A 10,275-nucleotide genomic window follows, 5' to 3' on the forward strand; every position below is an offset into this window, starting at 1 on the left:
AAGAGTGTTTAATGAAGAAAAAGGCAGCTGAGTTTTGCTAAAAAAGCATTGTGTTGTTTTCACTCATCTCCCTAACATTCTCCATTTCCCAGCATGGTGAAAGCCATGGGACCAGTGACTATTGTTCCTGGTGTGACTTGCTGATGCCAGGGGCCTAAAGCAGAACTTATTCTTAAAATCCTGTGGTTATGTGTATTGACTTGTGTGGTAGTTCTCTGATGGACTGGTGCAGAAGCTAACATTTATTTTTCCCACCTGGGGCTGGAAAGGTTTTTTTTTTTTTTTTTTTTTTTTTGGCAGCAGTAGAATTTGTTGAAAAATTTAACTCTGGCTATATGCAACAACATGAGTAAACTTCACAAACAATGTTTAGAGAAAAAAAAACACACAAAAATCAGAGAGTTTAAAAGACATATATCTACCTGAAGCCATCTGGGGTATGGGATGGTGAATGGGGAAAACATCAGAGAGACACAAAAGCCTAGAAAATAGGAAGCTGAGGAGGAAGTTTCTTGGGGGAATAAGAGCTTGGAAAGGCTCTCTCATATAACTGGGGAAGCTGGAGTGAAACATGTATGTATAGGGCGGAGTGCATGCTGAAAAAAGACCTGAGAGGACACTTTGCTTGCTCCTATGGTGGATCTGTGGGCTCCAGGAAAGCGGGAGGTAAAGGCTAAGGCAGAGCTGTAGGTGGCCTGGCTTAGTGTTGAAGGAATGCCCTACTTCAGAGCCAGTCTGCAAAAACCAGGGGAGTACGTTTTTTCTTTTTGGCTCCATGTATTTAAGGAAATCTCTGTCATGTCACTGGATAATTGCTGAAATAATGGAACAGAGACTTCAGTGACAACACATGACAAAGAATACAATCTTTACAAAAATAGTTTGGAAAAATAACTGAATAAATGGATGACTACAGCCATCCATTAACAATCAACAACAGTAAATCCAGGAGAGAGAATCTGATTCCATAGTTACCACATTCTACTACTCAAAATGTCCAGTTTACAAAAAAAATGATAAGACATACAAAGAAATAGGAAAGTATGGTCTATTCACAGGAAAATAAAAATGACAGAAACTTTTGCTGAGGAAGCCCAGATAGTGGACTTACTAGACAAAGACTAACTAAACTGTCTTTAAGACAAGTATGATGAAAGAGGTAAAGAAAACCAGGGGAACAATGCATGATCAAATAGAGAATATGAATAAAGAGATTGAAATTATAAAACAGAACCAAATAGAAATTCTGGAGCTGAAAAGTAATGTAGCTAAAATAAAAAAAATTTGCTAGCAGCATTCAAAAGGAGATTTGAATAGGCAGAATAAATAATTAGAAAATTTGAAGATAAGAAAATTGGAATTTTCCAGTTAGAAGGGAAGGAAAAAAATGATGGAAAACAAAGAGGTCAAGCAACCTCTGGGACACCATCAAGTGTACTAACATACACATTATGGTCATCCTAGAAGGAGAAGAAAGAGAGAAAGAATATATGAAGAAGTAATGGCCCCAAACTTCACACATTTTATGAAAGAAATGGACCTATACATCCAAGAAGCTTAATGAGATTCAAATAGGATAAACTTAAAGAAATCTGCACCATGAATGTTATAACCACACTATTAATTCCATAGGTGAAGAAAGAATCTTGAGAGCAGCAAGAAAGAAGCAATTTGTCATATATAGGGGATACTCCATAATATTATCACCCAATTTCTCACCAGAAATCACAATGCCAGAAAGAAGTGGGATGACATATTTAAAATGCTGGAGGAAAAATAATGTCAATCAAGAATTCTATATCCAACAAAAGTATCCTTAAAAAAAAATGAAAGAGAAATTATGACAATCCCAGATGAAAGCTAAGAGATTTTGTTGCTACCAGGTCTTCTCTTCAAGAAATGCTATTAGGGACCCTTCAGCCTGAAATAAAAGAACACTAGACAGTGACTTGAAGTCATATTAATAAACAAAGAACTATGGTAGGTAAATGTATAGGTAAATATAAAGGGTAGTACTATTGTAGTTTTGGTATGTAGCTCCTCTATTTTTTCCTATATTATTTAGGAAAATTAATAAACAACATATAAATTGGTGTCAATGCACACATAGTGCCTAAATATGTAGTTTGTGACAATAACAACATAAAAAGAAGATCAGAGCTATATAGGGGCAGAATTTTTGTATGCCATTGAAGCTCAGTTGGTATAAATTCAAATTAGGTTGTTATAAATTTAGGATGCCAAGTGTCATAGTAACTAAGAAAATTAAAAAATACATAGAAAAGGAAATGAGGGAATAAAAAAGGTGCATTAGAAACACCAATCAGATACAAAAGAAGGCAATATTAAAGGAATTAAAGAACAAAAAGATATGGCACGTAGAAAACAAAAAATAAAAGTCATTCCTTATCAGTAGTTACTTTAAATGTAAATGAATTAAATTCACCAATTGAAAGATAGAGACTGGCAGAATGGATAAAAAAGCATGACCTAACTATATGTTGTCTACAAGAGACTCACTTTATATCCAAAATCACAGACAGGTTGAAAGTGGAAGCCTGGAAAAATATATTCCATGCAAATATTAACCAAAAGAGAGCAGGAGTAGTTATACTAATATCAAACAATATCAAACAAAGTTATCAAACTTTAAATAAAAATCCTTTTTAAAGAGACAAACAGGCCATTGTATATTTCTAAAAGTTTCAACTCATTAATCCCCACCAGCAATTATAAACATGTAACCACAAAAAAACAGAGCCCCCAAATATATAATAAATAGAACATCTAGGCCGAAACCCAGTAAGTTAATAGATGATTTGAACAACACTATGCACCAACAACATATACCTAACAACATATACTGACCACTCTACCCAAAACAGCAAAATGCACATTCTTCTCAAGTGCATGTGGAACATTCTCCAGGATAGACCATATATTAAGCCACAACTAAATCTCTATAAATTAAAACAAATTGAAATCTTACAAAGTATCTTCTGTGACCACAAGGGAATGAAGCTAGAAATCAATAACAAAAGAAAAACTGAAAAATTCACAAATATGTGGAAATTAAACAACATACTTTTAAGGAACCAATGAGTCAAATGAGAAATCACAAGGGAAATCAGAAAATACTTTGAGATGAAAGAACACAAGGCACAACATACCAAACTTTATGAAATGCTGTGAAAGCAGTGCACAGAGGGAAATTTATAGCTGTAAACATCTACATTAAGAGAGAAGAAATATCTCAATTCAGTAACCTAACTACACCTCAAAGAACTAGAAAGAGAAGAACAAACTAAAACTAAAGCTAGCAAAAGAATGAAATAATAAAGCTTAAAGTGGAGATAAACAAAATAGACAATAGGAAAACAATAAAATCAATGAATCCCAAAACTGGTTCTTTGAAAACATCAATAAAGTTGACAAACCTTTAGCTAGTCTGACTAAAAAAAAGCAAGAAGATGCAGATAACTAAAATTAGAAATGAAAGAGGAACATTATTATTGACCTTACAAAAATAAAAAATTAATATAAGAGAATACTATGAACAATGGTATGCCAACAGATGAGATAACCTCGATGAAATTAAAAAATTCCTAGAAACACAAAAATTACCAAGCTGACTCAAAGAGAGAGACAGAGAGAGAGAGAGAGAGAGAGAGAGAGAGAGAGAGAGAGAGAGAGAATCTGAGAACATGAAATTCAAGAGATTGAATCAGTAATTATAAACCTCCCAACAAAATCCAAGATCAGATATTTTTATTGATGAGTTCTATCAAACACTTAAAGAGGAATTCAGTTTTATCTTTTTCAAACTCTTCTGAAAAAAAAAATCAAAGGGAAAGGAACACTTCCTAATTCATTCTATGAAGCCAGCATTATACTGATACCAAATCCAAACCAAGACATCCCAAGAAAAGAAAACTATAGACCAATATTCCTTATGAATATTCATGCAAAAATGCTCAACAAAATACTAGCAAACCAAATTCAGCAGCATATTAAAAGAATTATTTACCGTGAATAAGTGGAATTTATCCTAGGAATGAAAGTTTGGTTCAACACAGGAAAACCAATCAATGTAATACATCATATTGATAGAATGAAAGAAAAAAAACACATGATCATCTCAACTGATACAAAGAGCATTTGACAAAATCCAACACCCTTCAATGATAAAAGCACTCAGAAATCTAGATATAGAGGGGAACTTCCTTAATATGATAAAGACCATTTATGAAAAACCCAGTTAACATCATACTCATAGTGAATGACTGAAAGCTCTCCCTCTAAGATCAGAAACAACAGAAGGATGTCTGCTTTTTCCTCTGTAATTCAAAATTGCACTGGAAGTTCTGGCCTGAGAAATTAGGCAAGAAAAAGAAAGGCATCCAAATGAGAAAAGAATGAGTAAAACAATCTTTATTTGCAGATGACAAATGTATAGAAAATCCTATATATAGAAATCTCAAAGAATCTACAACAAAACTACTAGAGCTAATGAATAAATTCAGCAAAGTCACATGGTACAAGATCAACACAAAAATGAATTGTGTGTTTACACACCAGCAATGAAAAATCCAAAATGAAAAGAAAACAATTCCATTACAATAGTGTCCAAAACAATAAAATGCTTAGGCATCCAAAGAGGAGAAAGACTTGAGCATTGGAAAAGTATAAAACATGACTTAAAAAAAATTAAAGAAAACCTAAATGGAAAGACATACTATATTGATGGGTTGGAAGACTTAATATTGTTAAGATGGCAATACTCCAAAGCAATGTAGAGATTCAATACATCTCTATCAAAATTCTAACGGCCTTTTTTTTTTCTTCCAGAAGTGGAAAAGCCAATTCTCTAATTAATATGGATTTGTAAGGAGCCCTGAGTAGCTAAAACAATATTGAAACTGAAAAACAAATTTGGAGGACTCATACTTACCCTATTTCAAATCTTACTACAAGTCTATAGTAATTAAAACAGTATGGTACTGCGTGTAAGGATAGACACAAAGATGAATGAAATAGAGCTGAGAGTCCATAAATAAACCCATACATATGAGGTTGGACAATCAAGTTCATGAACTCATCCTAGAAAAAGTGCTACATACTTTTATTGCTGAATATCACTATGGTCACCTTAGAAGTCCTCCCCTTGGGAAGCTATGCACTGATGCCAGTGCCTAGTCCATCCTTCAAAGCAATTTTGGGACTCGTTTTCTGGAATGGCCATCAGAGCTGTCATCGTATTACCCTTGATGTCCTGAATTGTCATCAAAATGTCTTCCTTTCAATATTTCCTTTATTTTCGGATAAAGAAAGAAGTCATTGGGGGCCAGATCAGGTGAGTAAGGAGGGTGTTCCAATACAGTTATTTGTTTACTGGGTAAAAACTCCCTCACAGAGAGTGCTTTTTGAGCTGAGCATTGTTGTGATGTAAGAGCCATGAATTGTTGGCAAAAGTTCAGGTCTTCAGGTCGTCTAACTTTTTCATGCAGCCTTTTCAGCACTTCCAAATAGTAAACTTGGTTAAGTGTTTGTCCATTTGGGACAAATTTATAATGAATCATCGCTCTGATATCAAAAAAGGTTAGCATCATCATTACGACAAGTTTGTGAACTTAATTGTCAAAGTTCGTACATGGCCCATTGATTTTCAACAAGGGTGCTAAGACCATTCAATGGGGAAAGAATAACCTGTTTTACAAGTGGTGCTGGGGCAACTGGATATCTACGTACAAAAGAATTAATTTGGACTCCTAACTCACACCATGTATAAAAATTAACTGAAAATGGATTCATGACCTAAATATCAGAATCAAAACTATAAAACTTAGAAGAAAACATAGAGGTAAATCTTCTTGATTTTAATTTGGTAATGGATTCTTAGATATGATATCAAAAGCACAAACAACAAAAGAAAAAAATATATAAATTGGACTTAATCAGAATTAAAAACTTTTTGGCATCAAAAGATATTATAAAGAAAATGAAAAGATAACTCACAGAATGGGAGAAAATATTTGCAAATCATATGTCAGATAAGGGACTTGTGTCCAAAATATATAAAGATATCCTACAACTTAGCATCAGAAAAGATGAACAATCCACTTAAAAAATGAGCAGAGCATTTGAATAGACATTTTTGTAATGAAGATTTACAAATGACCAACAAGTGTATGAAAAGATCTTCAACATTATTTGTTATTAGGAAAATGCAAATCAAACCCACAATGAGATATCACCTCACACTCAATAGGATCCCAATAACTTAAAAAGTGAAAAAGAAGTGTTTGTGAGAATGTGATGAAATTGGAATCCTCATACATTGTTGGTGGGTGTGTAAAATGGTCCAGCTGCTATGAAAAACAATTAGCTCATTTCTCAAAAACTAAGTAGAATTATCAAATGGCTCAGGATTCCACTCCTAGGTATGTATCCAAAGTAATTAAAAGCAGGGACTCGTGCTCCCTTCGGCAGCACATATACTAAAATCGGAACGATACAGAGAAGATTAGCATGGCCCCTGCGCAAGGATGACACGCAAATTCATGAAGCGTTCCATATTTTTTAAAAAAAAAAAGCAGGGACTCAAACAAATACTTGTACACACATGTTCAGAGCAACATTATTCACAATAGCCAACGATGAAAGAACCCAAATGCCCATCAATGAATGAATAAACAAATTGTGGTATATACATACAATGGAATATAATTCAACCATAAAAAGGAATGAAGTACTAATACATGTTACAATGTGGATGAACCTCCAAAACATTATTCCAAGTGAAAGAAGCCAGACATAAAAGGGTACATATTTTTTGTTTCCATTTATACAAAATATATAGAATAGGTAAATCCATAGAAACAGAATGCAGATTGCCACCAGGGATAAAAGGGAGAGATGAATGAAGAGTGACTACTTAATGGGTATGGATTCTGGGATGATGAAAAAGTTGTCAAACCAATAGAGGTGGTAGTTGTACAATATTGTGAATGCACTTAATACCACAGAATTGTTCATTTTAAAATAATTTTATGCTATTTGGATTTTACCTCAAAAAAGAATATACAGTATATTTGTACACTTATCTAAAGTTCAAAACATAATTTTTGGAGTCAGAAATTAAGGTAGTGCTTTCATTTGGAGAGAATGGATAGGGTAGGGGCTGGGAAGAAATACAAGGAGAGGTTCAGATGTGCTCAAATCAAAATTAATTCCTGCTACAACCTTGTAGTTGTCCATGAGGTCTTGGCTGTTGATTGACCCTAATCCTGCCTAAGCCTTAACTTGAACCTGTTGAGAGCTGGGGGTGATGTAATGCCTGCCCAAATGACATCACATTGTAATGATGACCAGCGCTTAGGAGAGATTAATCAATCTCATTTTAATCAATTAAAAAGTGTCTTTGAGAAACCTCTGTTATTGGACAGAACTTCTTGATTGCCCTGTATCTTCTCCTCACACACACACACTTAGAGAGATTAATGATCTGCCTCCAGAGTTAGGTGGTTCTCCCTTGCTCTGTAAGCTTGTAGATTAAACCTCAATATAGATTCTATTATGGTCTATGGTTATTCTTTTAAAATGGCAATGTTCTTTTTCTTGACCTGGATGGGGCTTACACAGGTATGTTCGCTTTGTGATCCTTCGTTGAGCTGTCTGAATTTAAGATGTGTGCACTTTTCTGTGTATGTGTTAGCTTTCAATATATGTTTACTTAAAATAAAAGACACAGTAAAGCACAAATTACAGATCTTCTGAAAACCTGGGCAACTGAACTCATAATCTATTGCCTGTTTCTTTATGCCTCAAGTTTCAAGGTGTTTTCTTGTACACCTCTAAGAAAATACAACACAAAGACCCTTTGTCTTTGGTTCATGTTGCTTTTATCCTCGCCTACCCTATTGATTTTTCTTCTATTTGGTTAATGTGGGCTGCATTGCTTTTTATCACAGATGATAAATGAATTGAATCATTCAACTAATTTTATTTTCCACCCAGTTCTGTCCTAGGCATTTAGGTGGGACCAGAGATTTAAAGAATGTTAAAAATCATATAGTATGGTGATAATTTTAGCATTGATGCTTATTTAGAGTGAGGAAGAAAAACATCTCTTTTTTTAAAAGGTTTTTCTTTTTTTGTTAATTTATTGGGGGCGACAATGGTTAGTAAAATTACATAGGTTTCAAGTGTGCATTTCTATAATACATCATCTATATATCACATTATGTGTTCACCACCCAGTCAGTTCTTCCCTCACCATATATTTGACACTCTTTACCCTTATCCTTTTTTTAATTTTTAAAAGATTTTTATAAAAATATAGCTAACATACAATATTATATGAGTTTCAGGGGTACACCATAGTTATTCAACATTTATATACTTAAAGAAGTGATCACCATGATAAGTCCAGCAACCATCTGACACTGTACCACGCTGTCACAATATTATTGACTATATTCCCCATGCTGTACATTACATCCCCGTGACTTGTTTTATATCTGGAAATTTGGACCTCTTATTGCCCTTCACCTTTACCCCCTCTTTTTAATTTTTCAGTTACAGTTGACATTCAATATTATTTTATATTAATTTCAGGGGTACAGCATAGTGGTTAGACATTTATGTAACTTAAGAAGTGATCCCCTTGATTAATCTAGTATCCACCTGGCACTACGCATAGTCATTACCATATCACTGACTATATTTCCTATGCTTTATATCCCCATAACTACTTTTTTTTTAAAGTTAGTTTCAGGTGTACAAAACAATGTAATAGTTAGACATTTATCATTTATATCCCTCACACAGTGATAAGTCCCCTCCCCCAATCTACTACCCCTCTGACATCTCACACAACCATTACATTTCTACTGCCTCTATTTCTAATGCTGTACTCCACTTATTGTAACTATATATGTATATATATATATATATATATATATATATATATATATATATATATATATAATTGTAGTTGACATTCATTATTGTTCAGCTTCAGCTTCAGGTGCACAGTGTAGTGATCAGGCATCTACATCATCCCTGATGTGGTCTCCCTAAGGAGACAAGTATCCATCGGATACCCTACAAAATCTTTACAACAGTATTGATTACATTCCCCAATTTGACTTTGATATCCCCGTGGCCATCTTGTGGTTACCGATTGTGCTTTCTAATCCCCTCACCTTCCCCCTTATCCCCACCCCCCCCGTCCCATCTCGCAACCCTCAGGTTTTCCTCTATGTCTCTGAGACTATTTCTGATTATTTCGTTCATTTATTCTTTTCTTTAGATTCCACATATGAGTGAGATCATATGGTATTTGTCTTTCTCTGTCTGACTTATTTCACTTAGCATAATGTTCTCTGGGTCCATCCATATTGTTGCAAATGGTAAGATTTCATTCTTCTTTATGGCTGCGTAATTCTCCATTGTATAAATGTACCACAGTTTCTTAATTCAGTCGTCTACCGATGGGCATTTCGGTTGTTTCCATGTCTTGGCTTTTGTGTATAGTGCTGCAATAAACACAGAGGTGCATAAATTTTTTTGAATTAGAGTTTTGGATTTCTCTGGATAGATACCTAGGGGGGAATTGCTGGGTCATAAGGTAGTTCCATTTTCAATTTTTTGAGGTAGATCCATACTGTTTTCCATAGTGACTGCACCAATCTGCAATCCCACCAACAGTGCACGAGGGTTCCCTTTTCTCCACATCCTTGCCAGCACTTGTTGTTTGTTGATTTGTTGATGATAGCCATTTTGAGGTTGAGGTGGCATCTGGGGTGAGGTGGCATCTCATTGTGTTTTTTATTTGCATTTCTCTAATGATTAGTGAGGTTGAGCAGTTTTTCATATGTCTGTTTGCCATCTGTATGTTCTCTTTAGAAAAATGTCTCTTCATGTCCTCCACCCATTTTTTAGTTGGGTTGTTTGTTTTTTTGGAGCTGAGTTGAGTGAGTTTTTTATAAATTTTGGAAGAAAAACATCTTAAGACACTATTTGCTATGAAGTATTTTGCCTCATGGTAGGCAAATTATATTTCTCTTCTGTTTGTCAATCTTGAGAGTTTTTACTTTAATTTGGGCAATAAAAGCAAGGGTATTGCCTCTAGAAGTTTACTTTTGAGTGTAGCCTGTGGATCAGGGGAAGGAGGAAAAAGAAATGTGAAGGTAAATTAATTTAAGCAGGTAAAAAGAAAGAAGTGTGGCAGGGACAAATTTAGAATGTCAGGTGGTAGACAGGACAGCAACA

The 10,275-nt window shown here is 34.4% G+C and overlaps 1 non-coding gene across 1 annotated transcript; it reads left to right on the forward strand.

Annotated features, from left to right (window-relative positions):
• Positions 1-6,473: 6,473 nt before the first annotated feature.
• On the forward strand, positions 6,474-6,580 carry LOC117022686 (U6 spliceosomal RNA). The gene has a single exon (XR_004423090.1). It is a non-coding gene; the product is annotated as a U6 spliceosomal RNA (small nuclear RNA).
• The last annotated feature ends 3,695 nt before the right edge of the window (positions 6,581-10,275 follow it).

This window comes from Rhinolophus ferrumequinum, chromosome 5 (assembly GCF_004115265.2).
Source record: "Rhinolophus ferrumequinum isolate MPI-CBG mRhiFer1 chromosome 5, mRhiFer1_v1.p, whole genome shotgun sequence".
In the NCBI taxonomy this organism is placed as follows: Eukaryota; Metazoa; Chordata; class Mammalia; order Chiroptera; family Rhinolophidae; genus Rhinolophus; species Rhinolophus ferrumequinum.